The following is a 20,025-nucleotide window of genomic DNA, read 5'->3' as shown; positions in this document are numbered from 1 at the left end:
TTCACCTGATATCTCTCAAATTCATTCAGTGCTTAAAAGCCTTTCATGCAAAAGGTGTCAAATGCTTAAAAACCTTAAATGGCTTGAACCCCGCTAAATGCTGCTCGCAGCTTTAATTATTATTAGGGGTTCAAGCACGAAGTGCTGAAACCCTATTGTAATTGTACTGATTTTTATTATTATTATTATTATTCTCCGATAAAACGCGTTGTGCAGCCCAAACCGTAAGGGCTAGAGACTTGAAAATTTACCCGAAGGTAGTCCAAAAATCGAGGAGAGGTTATCAAAATATGAGCCCAATCGGCCAATAGGTGGCGCTATAGCGCAAAAAACCAAAAATTTTTACATTTGTGAGCTTTTCTCATAAACCGGTGGTCGTAGACTCAAATGATTTATACTTTTGAAATCCTTGGGCCAAGATGAAAAAACTGTAAGCGGGAATTTTTTTGTTTCGTCTTAAAATGTCCGCCATTTTGGAGTATGTCTGAAACCTATTTTTGAGAACTAGTCCCTGGTTTTTTGACCGATCGGAACCAAACCAGTGTCAAAATGTTCTCTGGTGGCTAATTATCAATAGTTATCGAAAAAAAGTTGAAATTTCGATTCATTTTTGCTAATTGGCTTCAAAATGGACGTTCAGGGCGGAGCCTATTTTGCTAAAAAGGCTATAACTCTAGAAGGAAATGAGATATCGTCACCAAACTTGGTACACATGTGTATCGGCTCAATTTGAGGTCACGTTAAAAAAATTGCGACGATTGGCCACTTGGTGGCGCTATAATGTGACAAAAACATGAAAAGGGCTATAACCACGCGACCGCTAGTCCGATTGACTTGAAAATTGGTATGCAGTGTCTTGGTCCAAGGCCCCATGGATGTCTATGAGGACATTGGTGTATCTCAAAAAACATGGCCGCCATCAGCCAATGAATTTTGAGCACCTATTAGATGGGGTTAACAGAGGTCGATCGGAACGAAACTCATTGGACATGTTTGACTCATGGTCCTAGAGGTCTGTAAGAATTTTGAAAGAAATCGGCCACTAGTTGGCGCTAACCCAAAAGGGAAGCTCAAAAATTCACGAAAATTGTTGGGTATATGTGGCATGACATGCTGATGAAGCATGCAAAGTTTTAAAGAGATCGGACTATAGGTGGCGCTATAACTGTTAAAAAGCTTTAAAAACCATGCATTTCCTATGGTAAATTGCCTATATTGGCTGTGAATGGACGTTTCCATCTATTATTTCAGTGTTTAAAATCTTGCTAAATAAAACTTAATGTCTTTAATGCCTATGTGCTTTAAAGGCCTTAAAGGCTTGAACCCCGCTAAATGCTGCTTGCAGCTTTAATTATTAGGGGTTCAAGCACGAAGTGCTGAACACCTATTGTATTTGTACTGATTTTTATTATTATTATTATTATTATTCAGCCGAAAAACGCATCGTGCAGACCAAACCGTAAGAGCTGGAAACTTGAAACTTTGTCAATAGGTAGTACAAAAATCGAGGAAAGGTTATCAAATTATGAGCCAGATTGGCCAATAGGTGGCGCTATAGCAATCAATTGCGCAAAATGGCTCATAACTCCTAAACCGTTTAGTCCACACTCAAGTGTCTTATATCATTGGAAAGCTGAGACCATGACGAACAAAACGTATATCTCCGATTTCATTTCCGTCATTAAAATTTTTCGGCAATTTTGAATTTTGTTGAAAACCTACTTTTGCGAACTAGTCCCTGGTTTTTTGACCGATCGGAACCAAACCAGTGCCAAAATGTTGTCTGTAGTCTCAATATTAATATTCATTGAGAAAAAGTTGAAATTTCGATTCACGAAAGATAAGTGGATTCAAAATGGACACTCAGGGCGGAGCCTATTTTACTAAAAAAACTATAACTCAAAAACGAAATGAGATATCTTCACCAAACTTGGATCACATGTGTATGGGATCATTCTTTGGTCTCGATAAAAAAATCGCGACGATTGACCACTTGGTGGCGCTATAATGTGAAAAAAACATGAAAATAGCTATAACCACATGACCGCTAGTCCGATTGACCTGAAAATTGGTATGCAGTGTCTTGGCCCAAGGTACCATGTATTTCTATGAGGACATTGGCGTATCTCAAAAAATATGGCCGCTATCGGCCAATGAAATTTGAGCACCTATAAGACAAGGGTAACAAAGGCTGATCGGAACAAAACTTGATGGGCATGTTTGACTCATGGCCCTAGAGGTCTGTAAGAATTTTGAAAGAAATCGGCCACTAGTTGGCGCTAACGAGTTTTATGGCTCTGTAATCACGTGGTGTGGCACCCATCCACAAAATATGCATATCACCTGATAGATCTCCTCATGTTGAAGAACTTTGCCTCTAGAACTATTGCTGTCAATCATATCATTAATTAAATATTTGCAACTATGTTAAAAACATACTTTTGCAAACTTGTCCCTGGTTTTTTCCCCGATCGGAACCAAACCAATCTAGGACAATTCTCTAGACGCTCTAGATAAATATTCATTGAAAAAAAGTTGAACTTTTGAATTTGGATGACTATAACAGGGTCATTTAAAAAGAGGGGGCCTGGCAAAGCATGCTCAAAAACCTATTAATCCTGAATGAAAACTACAAACTTCACAAAAATAGGTGGGCACGTGCAGAATATTACTCTAAAGAAGCATGAAAAATTTCATGGAGATCGGGCAATATATGCCTCTATAAAAGTGAGAAATGTGATGAGGTACCATTGCTTTAAATGGTGTGTTCCCAAAAATTGCTATAATAAACGGCCACCAGAGGGCAGCAGAAGACCACTCATTGGTTCATTCTGGTCAGTAAGCCAGTTTAGAAAATCATTATAACTACATTGCAAATGACATTTTGACAATGTTGACCAATTAATTTGTTCATACTAGAACGTGGTAAATCACAATAGAATCATGGTAAATCATACTACAATGTGGTAAATTGTGGTAAATCATGGTAAACTATGGTAAATCACTATAGAATCATAGTAAATCATACTAGAACGTGGTAAATCATGGTAAACCATGCCAGAACATGGTAAATCATGTGAAACTATGGTAAACCATGCTAGAATCATGGTAAATCATACTAGAACATGGTAAATCATAGTAATATATGCTAGAATCATGGTAAATCATACTAGAACGTGGTAAATCATGGTAATATATGCTAGAATGATGGTAAATCATACTAGAACATGGTAAATCATAGTAATATACGCTAGAATCTTGGTAAATCATACTAGAACGTGGTAAATCATAGTAATATATGCTAGAATCATGGTAAATCATTCTAGAACGTGGTAAATCATGGTAAACTATGGTAAATCACAATAGAATCATGGTAAATCATTCTAGAATGTGGTAAATCATGGTAATATATGGTAGAATCATGGTAAATCATAATAAAACATGGTAAATCATGGTAATATATGCTAGAATCATGGTAAATCATAATACAACGTGGTAAATCATGGTAAAATATGCTAGAATCATGGTAAATCATAATACACCATGGTAAACTATGGTAAATCACAATAAAATCATGGTAAATCATGGTAAACTATGGTAAATCACAATAGAATCATAGTACATCATTCTAGAACGTGGTAAATCATGGTAAACCATGCTAGAATGTGGTAAATCATGGTAATATATGCTAGAATCATGGTAAATCATAATACAACGTGGTAAATCATGGTAAACTATGGTACATCACAATAGAATCATGGTACATCATTCTAGAACGTGGTAAATCATGGTAAACTATGGTAAATCACAATAGAATCATGGTAAATCATACTAAAACGTGGTAAATCATGGTAAACCATGCTAGAACATGGTAAATCATGGTAAAATATGCTAGAATCATGGTAAATCATAATACAACATGGTAAACTATGGTAAATCACAATAAAATCATGGTAAATCATACTAGATTGTGGTAAACTATAGTAAATCACAAAATAATCATGGTTAATCATACTAGAATGTGGTAAATTGTGGTAAGCTATGGTAAATCATAATAGAATCATGGTAAATGAAACTGAGCCAATGAATGTTTCTCTGCTGCCACCCTACTGGTTAAATTAGTCATTTTGTTCTATAATTCATATTTAGACTTTGTAAAGTCACTATTATAACATTTAAAAATCACATTTTGTCAGTTTATCACTTCATTTCACCTGATATCTCTCAAATTCATTCAGTGCTTAAAAACCTTTCATACAAAAGGCGTCAAATGCTTTAAATACCTACTTTTGCGAACTAGTCCCTGGTTTTTTGCCCAATCGGAACCAAACCAGTGCCAAAATGTTCTCTGTAGTCTGAATATCAATATTCATTGAGAAAAGTAGAAATTTCGATTTACGGTTGCTAAGGGGTGGAAAAAGAATGTTGTGGGCGGAGCCTATTTTACTAAAAAGGCTACAACTTAATAAGGAAATGAGATATCTTCACCAAACTTGGTACACATGTGTATGGGCTCATTTTTTGGTCTCGATAAAAAAATCGCGACGTTTGACCAGTTGGTGGCGCTATAATGTGAAAAAAACAACGACCGCTAGTCCGATTGACCTGAAAATTGGTATGCAGTGTCTTGGCCCAAGTTACTATATAAGTCTATGAGGACATTGGTGTATCTCAAAAAACATGGCCGCCATCAGCCAATGAATTTTGAGCACCTTTTAGATGGGGTTAACAGAGGTCGATCGGAACGAAACTCGGTGGGCATGTTTGACTCATGGTCCTAGAGGTCTGTAAGATTTTTGAAAGAAATCGGCCACTAGTTGGCGCTAACTCAAAAGGGAAGCTCAAAAATTCACGAAATTTGTTGGGTATATGTAGCATGACATGCTGATGAAGCATGAAAAGTTTTAAAGAGATCGGACTATAGGTGGCGCTATAACTGTTAAAAAGCTATAAAAACCATGCATTTTTTATGGTAAATTGCCTATATTGGCTGTAAATGGACTTTTCCATCTATTATTTCAGTGTTTAAAATCTTGCTAAATAAAACTTAATGTCTTTAATGCCTATGTGCTTAAAAGGCCTTAAACGCTTGAACCCCGCTAAATGCTGCTTGCAGCTTTAATTATTATTATTATTATTATTATTATTATTCAGCCGAAAAACGCATCGTGCAGACCAAACCGTAAGGGCTGGAAACTTGAAACTTTGTCAATAGGTAGTACAAAAATCGAGGAAAGGTTATCAAATTATGAGCCAGATTGGCCTATAGGTGGCGCTATAGCAATCAATTGCGCAAAATGGCTCATAACTCCTAAACCGTTTGGTCCACACTCAAGTGTCTTATATCATTGGAAAGCTGAGACCTTGGCGAACAAAACGTATATCTCCGATTTCATTTCCGTCATTAAAAATTTTCCGCCATTTTGAATTTTGTTGAAAACCTACTTTTACGAACTAGTCCCTGGTTTTTTGACCGATCGGAACCAAACCAGTGCCAAAATGTTGTCTGTAGTCTGAATATGAACATTCATTGAGAAAAAGTTGAAATTTCGATTCACGGAAGATAAGGGGATCAAAATGGACGCTCAGGGCGGAGCTTATTTTACTAAAAAGACTATAACTCAAAAATGAAATGAGATATCTTCACCAAACTTGGTACACATGTGTATTGGCTCATTCTCTGGTCTCGATAAAAAAATCGAGACGATTGACCACTTGGTGGCGCTACAATGTGAAAAAAAACATGAAAATAGCTATAACCACACGACCGCTAGTCCGATTGACCTGAAAATTGGTATGCAGTGTCTTGGCCCAAGGTACTATATAAGTCTATGAGGACATTGGTGTATCTCAAAAAACATGGCCGCCATCAGCCAATGAATTTTGAGCACCTATTAGATGGGGTTAATGGAGGTCGATCGGAACGAAACTCAGTGGACATGTTTGACTCATGGTCCTAGAGGTCTGTAAGAATTTTGAAAGAAATCGGCCACTAGTTGGCGCTAACCCAAAAGGGAAGCTCAAAAATTCACGAAAATTGTTGGGTATATGTGGCATGACATGCTGATGAATCATGCAAAGTTTTAAAGAGATCGGACTATAGGTGGCGCTATAACTGTTAAAAAGCTTTAAAAAACATGCATTTCCTATGGTAAATTGCCTATATTGGCTGTGAATGGACTTTTCCATCTATTATTTTAGTGTTTAAAATCTTGCTAAATAAAACTTAATGTCTTTAATGCCTATGTGCTTTAAAGGCCTTAAAGGCTTGAACCCCGCTAAATGCTGCTTGCAGCTTTAATTATTATTATTATTATTATTATTATTATTATTCAGCCGAAAAACGCATCGTGCAGACCAAACTGTAAGGGCTAGAGACTTGAAACTTGGCCAATAGGTAGTACAAAAATCGAGGAGAGGTTATCAAATTATGACCCCGATTGGCCCATAGGTGGCGCTATAGCAACCAAAAGCGCGAAAGAGCTCATAACTCCTAAACCGTTGCTCCTAAGGGTCAAGTGTCTTATATCATTGGAAAGCTGAGACCATGACGAACAAAACGTATATCTCCGATTTCATTTCCGTCATTAAAAATTTTCCGCCATTTTGAATTTTGTCAAAAACCTACTTTTGCGAACTAGTCCCTGGTTTTTTGACCGATCGGAACCAAACCAGTGCCAAAATGTTGTCTGTAGTCTCAATATTAATATTCATTGAGAAAAAGTTGAAATTTCGATTCACGAAAGATAAGTGGATTCAAAATGGACGCTCAGGGCGGAGCCTATTTTACTAAAAAAACTATAACTCAAAAATGAAATGAGATATCTTCACCAAACTTGGATCACATGTGTATGGGATAATTTTTTGGTCTCGATAAAAAAATCGCGACGATTGACCACTTGGTGGCGCTATAATGTGAAAAAAACATGAAAATAGCTATAACCACACGACCGCTAGTCCGATTGACCTGAAAATTGGTATGCAGTGTCTTGGCCCAAGGTACCATGTATGTCTATGAGGACATTGGCGTATCTCAAAAAATATGGCCGCTATCGGCCAATGAAATTTGAGCACCTATAAGACAAGGGTAACGAAGGCTGATCGGAACAAAACTTGATTGGCATGTTTGACTCATGGCCTTAGAGGTCTGTAAGAATTTTGAAAGAAATCGGCCACTAGTTGGCGCTAACGAGTTTTATGGCTCTGTAATCACGTGGTGTGGCACCCATCCACAAAATATGCATATCACCTGATAGATCTCCTCATGTTGAACAACTTTGCCTCTAGAACTATTGCTGTCAATCATATCATTAATTAAATATTTGCAACTATGTTAAGAACATACTTTTGCAAACTAGTCCCTGGTTTTTTCCCCGATCGGAACCAAACCAATCTAGGGCAATTCTCTAGACGCTCTAGATAAATATTCATTGAAAAAAAGTTGAACTTTTGAATTTGGATGACTATAACAGGGTCATTTAAAAAGAGGGGGCCTGGCAAAGCATGCTCAAAAACCTATTAATCCTGAATGAAAACTACAAACTTCACAAAAATAGGTGGGCACGTGCAGAATATTACTCTAAATAAGCATGAAAAATTTCATGGAGATCGGGCAATATATGCCTCTATAAAAGTGAGAAATGTGATGAGGTACCATTGCTTTAAATGGTGTGTTCCCAAAAATTGCTATAATAAACGGCCACCAGAGGGCAGCAGAAGACCACTCATTGGTTCATTCTGGTCAGTAAGCCAGTTTAGAAAATCATTATAACTACATTGCAAATGACATTTTGACAATGTTGACCAATTAATTTGTTCATACTAGAACGTGGTAAATCACAATAGAATCATAGTAAATCATACTACAATGTGGTAAATTGTGGTAAATCATGGTAAACTGTGGTAAATCACTATAGAATCATAGTAAATCATACTAGAACGTGGTAAATCATGGTAAACCATGCCAGAACATGGTAAATCATGTTAAACTATGGTAAACCATGCTAGAATCATGGTAAATCATACTAGAACGTGGTAAATCATAGTAATGTATGCTAGAATCATGGTAAATCATTCTAGAACGTGGTAAATCATGGTAAACTATGGTAAATCACAATAGAATCATGGTAAATCATAATAAAACATGGTAAATCATGGTAATATATGCTAGAATCATGGTAAATCATAATACAACGTGGTAAATCATGGTAAACTATGGTAAATCACGGTAAACCATGCTAGAACATGGTAAATCATGGTAAAATGCTAGAATCATGGTAAATCATAATACACCATGGTAAACTATGGTAAATCACAATAAAATCATGGTAAATCATGGTAAACTATGGTAAATCACAATAGAATCATGGTATATCATTCTAGAACGTGGTAAATCATGGTAAACCATGCTAGAACGTGGTAAATCATGGTAATATATGCTAGAATCATGGTAAATCATAATACAACGTGGTAAATCATGGTAAACTATGGTAAATCACAATAGAATCATGGTACATCATTCTAGAACGTGGTAAATCATGGTAAACTATGGTAAATCACAATAGAATCATAGTAAATCATACTAAAACATGGTAAATCATGGTAAACCATGCTAGAACATGGTAAAATATGCTAGAATCATGGTAAATCATAATACAACATGGTAAACTATGGTAAATCACAATAAAATCATGGTAAATCATACTAGATTGTGGTAAACTATAGTAAATCACAAAATAATCATGGTTAATCATACTAGAATGTGGTAAATTGTGGTAAACTATGGTAAATCATAATAGAATCATGGTAAATGAAACTGAGCCAATGAAAGATTCTCTGCTGCCACCCTACTGGTTAAATTAGTCATTTTGTTCTATAATTCATATTTAGACTTTGTAAAGTCACTATTATAACATTTAAAAATCACATTTTGTCAGTTTATCACTTCATTTCACCTGATATCTCTCAAATTCATTCAGTGCTTAAAAACCTTTCATGCAAAAGGCGTCAAATGCTTTAAATACCTACTTTTGCGAACTAGTCCCTGGTTTTTTGCCCAATCGGAACCAAACCAGTGCCAAAATGTTCTCTGTAGTCTGAATATCAATATTCATTGAGAAAAGTAGAAATTTCGATTTACGGTTGCTAAGGGGTGGAAAAAGAATGTTGTGGGCGGAGCCTATTTTACTAAAAAGGCTATAACTCAAGAAGGAAATGAGATATCTTCACCAAACTTGGTACACATGTGTATGGGCTCATTTTTTGGTCTCGATAAAAAAATTGCGACGTTTGACCAGTTGGTGGCGCTATATTGTGAAAAAAACAACGACCGCTAGTCCGATTGACCTGAAAATTGGTATGCAGTGTCTTGGCCCAAGGTACTTTATAAGTCTATGAGGACATTGGTGTATCTCAAAAAACATGGCCGCCATCAGCCAATGAATTTTGAGCACCTATTAGATGGGGTTAACGGAGGTCGATCGGAACGAAACTCGGTGGGCATGTTTGACTCATGGTCCTAGAGGTCTGTAAGAATTTTGAAAGAAATCGGCCACTAGTTGGCGCTAACCAAAAAGGGAAGCTCAAAAATTCACGAAAATTGTTGGGTATATGTGGCATGACATGCTGATGAAGCATGCAAAGTTTTAAAGAGATCGGACTATAGGTGGCGCTATAACTTTTAAAAAGCTTTAAAAACCATGCATTTCCTATGGTAAATTGCCTATATTGGCTGTGAATGGACTTTTCCTTCTATTATTTCAGTGTTTAAAATCTTGCTAAATAAAACTTAATGTCTTTAATGCCTATGTGCTTTAAAGGCCTTAAAGGCTTGAACCCCGCTAAATGCTGCTTGCAGCTTTAATTATTATTATTATTATTATTATTATTATTATTATTCTCCGATAAAACGCATCGTGCAGACCAAACCGTAAGGGCTAGAGACTTCAAACTTTACCCGAAGGTAGTCCAAAAATCGAGGAGAGGTTATCAAATTATGAGCCAGATTGGCCCATAGGTGGCGCTATAGCAATCAATTGCGAGAAAGGGCTCATAACTCCTAAACCGTTTGGTCCACACTCAAGTGTCTTATATCATTGGAAAGCTGAGACCTTGGCGAACAAAACGTATATCTCCGATTTCATTTCCGTCATGAAAATTTTTCCGCCATTTTGAATTTTGTCAAAAACCTACTTTTGCGAACTAGTCCCTGGTTTTTTGACATATCGGAACCAAACCAGTGTCAAAATGTTCTGTCTAGTCTGAATATCAATAATTATCAAAAAAAAGTTGAAATTTTGATTCATTTTTGCTAAGGGGCTTCAAAATGGACGTTCAGGGCGGAGCCTATTTTACTAAAAAGGCTATAACTCAAGAAGGAAATTAGATATCTTCACCAAACTTGGTACACATGTGTATGGGCTCAATATTTGGTCACGATAAAAATATCGCGACAGTTGGCCACTTGGTGGCGCTATAACATGAAAAAAACACAAAAACGGCTATAACCACACGACCGCTAGTCCGATTGACTTGAAAATTGGTATGCGGTGTCGTGGCCCAAGGTACCATGTATGTCTATGAGGACATTGGCGTATCTCAAAAAACATGGCCGCCATAGGCCAATGAACTTTGAGCACCTATTATGTTTATGGCTCTGTAATCACGTGGTGTTGCATACATCCGTAAAATATGCATATCATATGATAGATCTCCTCATGTTGAACAACTTTGCCTCTAGGGCCATTGCTGTCAATCAAAAAGTTAATTAAATATTTGTAATTATGTTAAAAACCTACTTTTGTGAACTTGACCCTGGTTTTTTGCCAAATCAGAACCAAACAAGTCTAGGACAGTTGTCTGGACTCTTTAGATCAATAACTATCAAAAAAAAGTTGAACTTTTGCATTTGGATGGCTATAACAGGGCCATTTAAAAAAGAGGCGTGGCAAAATACACTCAAATGCCTATAAATCCTAAGGGGAAACTCAAAACTTCACGAAAATCGTTGGGTATATGTGGCATGACATGCTGATGAAGCATGCAATGTTTTAAAGAGATCGGACTATAGGTGGCGCTATAACTGTGAAAAAGCTATAAAAACCATGCATTTCCTATGGTAAATTGACTGTATTGGCTGTAAATGGACTTTTCCATCTATTATTTTAGTGTTTAAAACCTTGCTAAATAAAACTTAGTGTCTTTAATGCCTATGTGCTTAAAAGGCCTTAAAGGCTTGAACCCCGCTTAAATGCTGCTTGCAGCTTTAATTAGGGGTTCAAGCACGAAGTGCTGAACACCTATTGTATTTGTGCTGATTTTTATTAGGGGTTCAAGCACGAAGTGCTGAACACCTATTGTATTTGTGCTGATTTTTATTATTATTATTATTATTATTATTATTATTATTCTGCCGTAAAACTCATCGTGCAGACCAAACCGTAAATGCTAGAGACTTCAAACTTTGTCAATAGGTAGTCCAAAAATCGAGGAGAGGTTATCAAATTATGAGCCAGATTGGCCAATAGGTGGCGCTACAGCAACCAAAAACGCAAAATGGCTCATAACTCTTAAATCGTTCATCCTAAGGGTCAAGTGTCTTATATCATTGGAAAGCTGAGACCATGACGAACAAAACGTATATCTCCGATTTCATTTCCGGTATGCACATTTTTCCGCCATTTTGAATTTTGTCAAAAACCTACTTTTGCGAACTAGTCCCTGGTTTTTTGACATATCAGAACCAAACCAGTGCCAAAATGTTCTCTCTAGTCTGAATATCAATAATTATCAAAAAAAAGTTGAAATTTTGACTCATGAACGAAAAGGGGCGTGGAAATGTACATTTAAGGCGGAGCCTATTTTACTAAAGAGGCTATAACTACAGCAAGAAATGAGATATCTTCACCAAACTTGGTACACATGTTTATGGGCTCAGTTTTCGGTCACGATAAAAAAATCGCGACGATTGGCCACTTGGTGGCGCTATAACATGGAAAAAACACAAAAAGGGCTATAACCACGCGACCGCTAGTCTGATTGACTTGAAAATTGGTAAGCAGTGTCTTGGCCCAAGGTACCATGTCTGTCTATGAGAACATTGGCGTATCTAAAAAAACATGGCTGCCATCGGCCAATGAAATTTGAGCACCTATTAGACAGGGTTAACGGAGGTCGACCAGAACGAAACTCAGTGGGCATGTTTGACTCATGGTCCTAGAGGTCTGTAAGAATTTTGAAAGAAATCGGCCACTAGTTGGCGCTAACGAGTTTTATGGCTCTGCAATCACGTGGTGTTGCACACATCGGCAAAATATGCATATCATATGATAGATCTCCTCATGTTGAACAACTTTGCCTCTAGAACCATTTCGGTCAATCAAATTGTTAAATAAATATTTTCAATAATGTTAAAAACCTACTTTTGCGAACTAGTCCCTGGTTTTTTGCGCAATCAGAACCAAACCAGTCTAGGACAATTCTCTGGACTCTCGAGATCAATAATTATCAAAAAAAAGTTGATTTCTTGCATTTGGATGGCTATAACAGAGCCATTTAGAAAAGAGGCGTGGCAAAATACACTCAAAAGCCTATAAATCCTAAGAGGAAACTCAAAACTTCACGAAAATTGTTGGGTATATGTGGCATAACATGTTGAAGACACATGCAATGTTTTATGGAGATCGGAGTATAGGGGGCGCTATAAGTGTTAAAAAGCTTTGAAAACCATGTATTCCCTATGGTGATATGCCTGTAAATGGTATTTTCCATCTCTGTAATCAAGTGGGGTTAAAACAGCCACATAATATGCATATATTATGATAGATCTTCTCATACTGAACAACTTTGCCTCTAAACTAGTCCTAGGTTTTTTGCCTGATCGGAACCAAACCACAGCAGTATGATTCTCTGCACTCTCCTGATCAATTCATATTTAGACTTTATAAAGTCATTATTATAATATTTAAAATCACATTTTGTCAGTTTATCACTTCATTTCACCTGATATCTCTCAAATTCATTCAGTGCTTAAAAGCCTTTCATGCAAAAGGTGTCAAATGCTTAAAAACCTTAAATGGCTTGAACCCCGCTAAATGCTGCTCGCAGCTTTAATTATTATTATTATTATTATTATTCTCCGATAAAACGCATCATGCAGACCAAACCGTAAGGGCTAGAGACTTCAAACTTTACCCGAAGGTAGTCCAAAAATCGAGGAGAGGTTATCAAATTATGAGCCAGATTGGCCTATAGGTGGCGCTATAGCAATCAATTGCGAGAAAGGGCTCATAACTCCTAAACCGTTTGGTCCACACTCAAGTGTCTTATATCATTGGAAAGCTGAGTCCTTGGCGAACAAAACGTATATCTCCGATTTCATTTCCGTCATGAAAATTTTTCCGCCATTTTGAATTTTGTCAAAAACCTACTTTTGCAAACTAGTCCCTGGTTTTTTGACATATCGGAACCAAACCAGAGCCAAAATGTTCTGTCTAGTCTGACTATCAATAATTATCAAAAAAAAAATTGAAATTTTGATTCATTTTTGCTAAGGGGCTTCAAAATGGACGTTTAGGGCGGAGCCTATTTTACTAAAAAGGCTATAACTCAAGAAGGAAATGAGATATCTTCACCAAACTTGGTACACATGTGTAAGGGCTCAGTCTTTGGTCACGTTAAAAATATCGCGACAATTGGCCACTTGGTGGCGCTATAACATGAAAAAAACACAAAAACGGCTATAACCACAGGACCGCTAGTCCGATTGACTTGAAAATTGGTATGCGGTGTCGTGGCCCAAGGTACCATGTATGTCTATGAGGACATTGGCATATCTCAAAAAACATGGCCGCCATAGGCCAATGAAATTTGAGCACCTATTATGTTTATGGCTCTGTAATCACGTGGTGTTGCATACATCCGCAAAATATGCATATCATATGATAGATCTCCTCATGTTGAACAACTTTGCCTCTAGGGCCATTGCTGTCAATCAAATCGTTAATTAAATATTCATAATTATGTTAAAAACCTACTTTTGTGAACTTGACCCTGGTTTTTTGCCCGATCAGAACCAAACCAGTCTAGGATAATTCCTAAAAAAATAGGACCAAACAAGTCTAAGACAGTTCTCTGGACTCTCTAGATCAATAACTATCAAAAAAAGTTGAACTTTTGCATTTGGATGGCTATAACAGGGCCATTTAAAAAAGAGGCGTGGCAAAATACACTCAAATGCCTATAAATCCTAAGGGGAAACTCAAAACTTCACGAAAATCGTTGGGTATATGTGGCATAACATGGTGATGAAGCATGCAATGTTTTAAAGAGATCGGACTATAGGTGGCGCTATAACTGTGAAAAAGCTATAAAAACCATGCATTTCCTATGGTAAATTGCCTATATTGGCTGTAAATGGACTTTTCCATCTATTATTTTAGTGTTTAAAACCTTGCTAAATAAAACTTAGTGTCTTTAATGCCTATGTGCTTAAAAGGCCTTAAAGGCTTGAACCCCGCTAAATGCTGCTAGCAGCTTTAATTATTATTATTATTATTATTATTATTATTATTCTGCCGTAAAACTCATCGTGCAGACCAAACCGTAAATGCTAGAGACTTCAAACTTTGTCAATAGGTAGTCCAAAAATCGAGGAGAGGTTATCAAATTATGAGCCAGATTGGCCAATAGGTGGCGCTACAGCAACCAAAAACGCAAAATGGCTCATAACTCTTAAATCGTTTGTCCTAAGGGTCAAGTGTCTTATATCATTGGAAAGCTGAGACCATGACGAACAAAACGTATATCTCCGATTTCATTTCCGGTATGCAAATTTTTCCGCCATTTTGAATTTTGTCAAAAACCTACTTTTGCGAACTAGTCCCTGGTTTTTTGACATATCAGAACCAAACCAGTGCCAAAATGTTCTCTCTAGTCTGAATATCAATAATTATCAAAAAAAAGTTGAAATTTTGACTCATGAACGTAAAGGGGCGTGGAAATGTACATTTAAGGCGGAGCCTATTTTAATAAAGAGGCTATAACTCCAGCAAAAAATGAGATATCTTCATCAAACTTGGTACACATGTGTATGGGCTCAGTCTTTGGTCACGATAAAAAAATCGCGACGATTGGCCACTGGGTGGCGCTATAACATGGAAAAAACACAAAAATGGCTATAACCACGCGACCGCTAGTCCGATTGACTGGAAAATTGGTATGCAGTGTCTTGGCCCAAGGTCCCATGTCTGTCTATGAGAACATTGGCGTATCTCAAAAAACATGGCTGCCATCGGCCAATGAAATTTGAGCACCTATTAGACAGGGTTAACGGAGGTAGATCGAAACGAAACTCAGTGGGCCTGTTTGACTCATGGTCCTAGAGTTCTGTAAGAATTTTGATAGAAATTGGCCACTAGTTGGCGCTAACGAGTTTTATGGCTCTGCAATCACGTGGTGTTGCACACATTGGCAAAATATGCACATCATATGATAGATCTCCTCATGTTGAACAACTTTGCCTCTAGAAACATTGCTGTCAATCAAATTGTTAAATAAATATTTGCAATTATGTTAAAAACCTACTTTCGCGAACTAGTCTCTGGTTTTTTGCCCAATCAGAACCAAACCAGTCTAGGACAATTCTCTGGACTCTCTAGATCAATAATTATCAAAAAAAGTAGATTTTTTGCATTTGGATGGCTATAACAGGGCCATTTAGAAAAGAGGCGTGGCAAAATACACTCAACAGCCTATAAATCCTAAGGGGAAACTCAAAACTTCACGAAAATTGTTGTGTATATGTGGCATAACATGTTGAAGACACGTGCAAAGTTTTATGGAGATCGGAGTATAGGGGGCGCTATAAGTGTTAAAAAGCTTTGAAAACCATGTATTCCCTATGGTGAATCTCTGTAATCAGGTGGGGTTAAAACAGCCACATAATATGCATATATTATGATAGATCTTCTCATACTGAACAACTCTGCCTCTATAACCAATACTGTCAATCAAATCTTTATTGAAATATTCACAATTATGTTAAAAACCTCGTTTTGCAAACTAGTCCTAGTTATTATTATTATTATTATTCTGCCGTAAAACTCATCGTGCAGACCAAACCGTAAATGCTAGAGACTTCAAACTTTGTCAATAGGTAGTCCAAAAATCGAGGAGAGGTTATCAAATTATGAGCCAGATTGGCCAATAGGTGGCGCTACAGCAACCAAAAACGCGAAATGGCGCATAACTCCTAAACCGTTCATCCTAAGGGTCAAGTGTCTTATATCATTGGAAAGCTGAGACCATGACGAACAAAACGTATATCTCCGATTTCATTTCCGGTATGAAAATTTTTCCGCCATTTTGAATTTTGTCAAAAACCTACTTTTGCGAACTAGTCCCTGGTTTTTTGACATATCAGAACCAAACCAGTGCCAAAATGTTCTCTCTAGTCTGAATATCAATAATTATCAAAAAAAAGTTGAAATTTTGACTCATGAACGAAAAGGGGCGTGGAAATGTACATTTAAGGCGGAGCCTATTTTACTAAAGAGGCTATAACTACAGCAAGAAATGAGATATCTTCACCAAACTTGGTACACATGTGTATGGGCTCAGTCTTTGGTCACGATAAAAAAATCGCGACGATTGGCCACTTGGTGGCGCTATAACATGGAAAAAACACAAAAAGGGCTATAACCACGCGACCGCTAGTCCGATTGACTTGAAAATTGGTATGCAGTGTCTTGGCCCAAGGTACCATGTCTGTCTATGAGAACATTGGTGTATCTCAAAAAACATGGCCGCCATCGGCCAATGAAATTTGAGCACCTATTAGACAGGGTTAACGGAGGTCAATCGGAACAAAACTCAGTGGGCATGTTTAACTCATGGTCCTAGAGGTCTGTAAGAATTTTGAAAGAAATCGGCCACTAGCTGGCGCTAACGAGTTTTATGGCTCTGCAATCACGTGGCGTTGCACACATCGGCAAAATATGCATATCATATGATAGATCTCCTCATGTTGAACAACTTTGCCTCCAGAACCATTGCTGTCAATCAAATCATTAAATAAATATTTGCAATTATGTTAAAAACCTACTTTTGCGAACTAGTCCCTGGTTATTTGCCCAATCAGAACCAAACCAGTCTAGGACAATTCTCTGGACTCTCTAGATCAATAATTATCAAAAAAAAGTAGATTTTTTGCATTTGAATGGCTATAACAGGGCCATTTAGAAAAGAGGCGTGGCAAAATACACTCAAAAGCCTATAAATCCTAAGGGAAAACTCAAAACTTCACGGAAATTGTTGGGTATATGTGGCATAACATGTTGAAGACACATGCAAAGTTTTATGGAGATCGGAGTATAGGGGGTGCTATAAGTGTTAAAAAGCTTTGAAAACCATGTATTCCCTATGGTGAATCTCTGTAATCAGGTGGGGTTAAAACAGCCACATAATATGCATATATTATGATAGATCTTCTCATACTGAACAACTTTGCCTCTATAACCAATACTGTCAATCAAATCTTTATTTAAATATTCACAATTATGTTAAAAACCTCGTTTTGCAAACTAGTCCTAGGTTTTTTGCCTGATCGGAACCAAACCACAGCAGTATGATTCTCTGCACTCTCCTGATCAATTCATATTTAGACTTTATAAAGTCATTATTATAATATTTAAAATCACATTTTGTCAGTTTATCACTTCATTTCACCTGATATCTCTCAAATTCATTCAGTGCTTAAAAGCCTTTCATGCAAAAGGTGTCAAATGCTTAAAAACCTTAAATGGCTTGAACCCCGCTAAATGCTGCTCGCAGCTTTAATTATTATTAGGGGTTCAAGCACGAAGTGCTGAAACCCTATTGTAATTGTACTGATTTTTATTATTATTATTATTATTCTCCGATAAAACGCGTTGTGCAGCCCAAACCGTAAGGGCTAGAGACTTGAAAATTTACCCGAAGGTAGTCCAAAAATCGAGGAGAGGTTATCAAAATATGAGCCCAATCGGCCAATAGGTGGCGCTATAGCGCAAAAAACCAAAAATTTTTACATTTGTGAGCTTTTCTCATAAACCGGTGGTCGTAGACTCAAATGATTTATACTTTTGAAATCCTTGGGCCAAGATGAAAAAACTGTAAGCGGGAATTTTTTTGTTTCGTCTTAAAATGTCCGCCATTTTGGAGTATGTCTGAAACCTATTTTTGAGAACTAGTCCCTGGTTTTTTGACCGATCGGAACCAAACCAGTGTCAAAATGTTCTCTGGTGGCTAATTATCAATAGTTATCGAAAAAAAGTTGAAATTTCGATTCATTTTTGCTAATTGGCTTCAAAATGGACGTTCAGGGCGGAGCCTATTTTGCTAAAAAGGCTATAACTCTAGAAGGAAATGAGATATCGTCACCAAACTTGGTACACATGTGTATCGGCTCAATTTGAGGTCACGTTAAAAAAATTGCGACGATTGGCCACTTGGTGGCGCTATAATGTGACAAAAACATGAAAAGGGCTATAACCACGCGACCGCTAGTCCGATTGACTTGAAAATTGGTATGCAGTGTCTTGGTCCAAGGCCCCATGGATGTCTATGAGGACATTGGTGTATCTCAAAAAACATGGCCGCCATCAGCCAATGAATTTTGAGCACCTATTAGATGGGGTTAACAGAGGTCGATCGGAACGAAACTCATTGGACATGTTTGACTCATGGTCCTAGAGGTCTGTAAGAATTTTGAAAGAAATCGGCCACTAGTTGGCGCTAACCCAAAAGGGAAGCTCAAAAATTCACGAAAATTGTTGGGTATATGTGGCATGACATGCTGATGAAGCATGCAAAGTTTTAAAGAGATCGGACTATAGGTGGCGCTATAACTGTTAAAAAGCTTTAAAAACCATGCATTTCCTATGGTAAATTGCCTATATTGGCTGTGAATGGACTTTTCCATCTATTATTTCAGTGTTTAAAATCTTGCTAAATAAAACTTAATGTCTTTAATGCCTATGTGCTTTAAAGGCCTTAAAGGCTTGAACCCCGCTAAATGCTGCTTGCAGCTTTAATTATTATTATTATTATTATTATTATTCTCCGCTAAAACGCATCGTGCAGACCAAACCGTAAGAGCTGGAAATTTGAAACTTTGTCAGATGGTAGTACTCATGTTGGGGAGACCCTGAGAAGCTATGACCCCAATTGGCCCATAGGTGGCGCTATAGCAATCAATTGCGAGAAAAGGCTCATATCTCCTAAACCGTTTGGTCCACACTCAAGTGTCATATATCATTGGAAAGCTGAGTCCTTGGCGAACAAAATGTATATCTCAGATTTTATTTACAGTATGCAAATTTTTCCGCCATTTTGAATTTTATTGAAAACCTACTTTTGCAAACTAGTCCCTGGTTTTTTGACCGATCGGAACCAAACCAGTGTCAAAATGTTCTCTGGTGTCTGTTTATCAATAGTTATCAAAAAAAAGTTGAAATTTCGATTAATTTATGCTAATTGGCTTCAAAATGGACGTTCAGGGCGGAGCCTATTTTACTAAAAAGGCTATAACTCAAGAAGGAAATGAGATATCGTCACCAAACTTGGTACACATGTATATCGGCTCAATTTGAGGTCACGATAAAAAAATCGCGATGATTGGCCACTTGGTGGCGCTATAATGCGAAAAAAACATGAAAAGGGCTGTAACCACGCGACCGCTAGTCCGATTGACCTGAAAATTGGTATGCAGTGTCTTGGTCCAAGGCCCCATGTACGTCTATGAGGACATTGGCGTATCTCAAAAAACATGGCCGCCATCGGCCAATGAAATTTGAGCACCTATTAGATGGGGTTAACAGAGGCCGATCGGAACGAAACTCGATGGGCATGTTTGACTCATGGTCCTAGAGGTCTGTAAGAATTTTGAAAGAAATCGGCCACTAGTTGGCGCTAACGAGTTTTATGGCTCTGAAATCACGTGTTTTTTCACGCATCCACAAAATATGCATATCATATGATAGATCTCCT

Source organism: Pseudorasbora parva, chromosome 20 (assembly GCF_024679245.1).
Source record: "Pseudorasbora parva isolate DD20220531a chromosome 20, ASM2467924v1, whole genome shotgun sequence".
Classification (NCBI taxonomy): domain Eukaryota; kingdom Metazoa; phylum Chordata; class Actinopteri; order Cypriniformes; family Gobionidae; genus Pseudorasbora; species Pseudorasbora parva.
Note: the sequence above shows the minus strand (reverse complement) of the source record.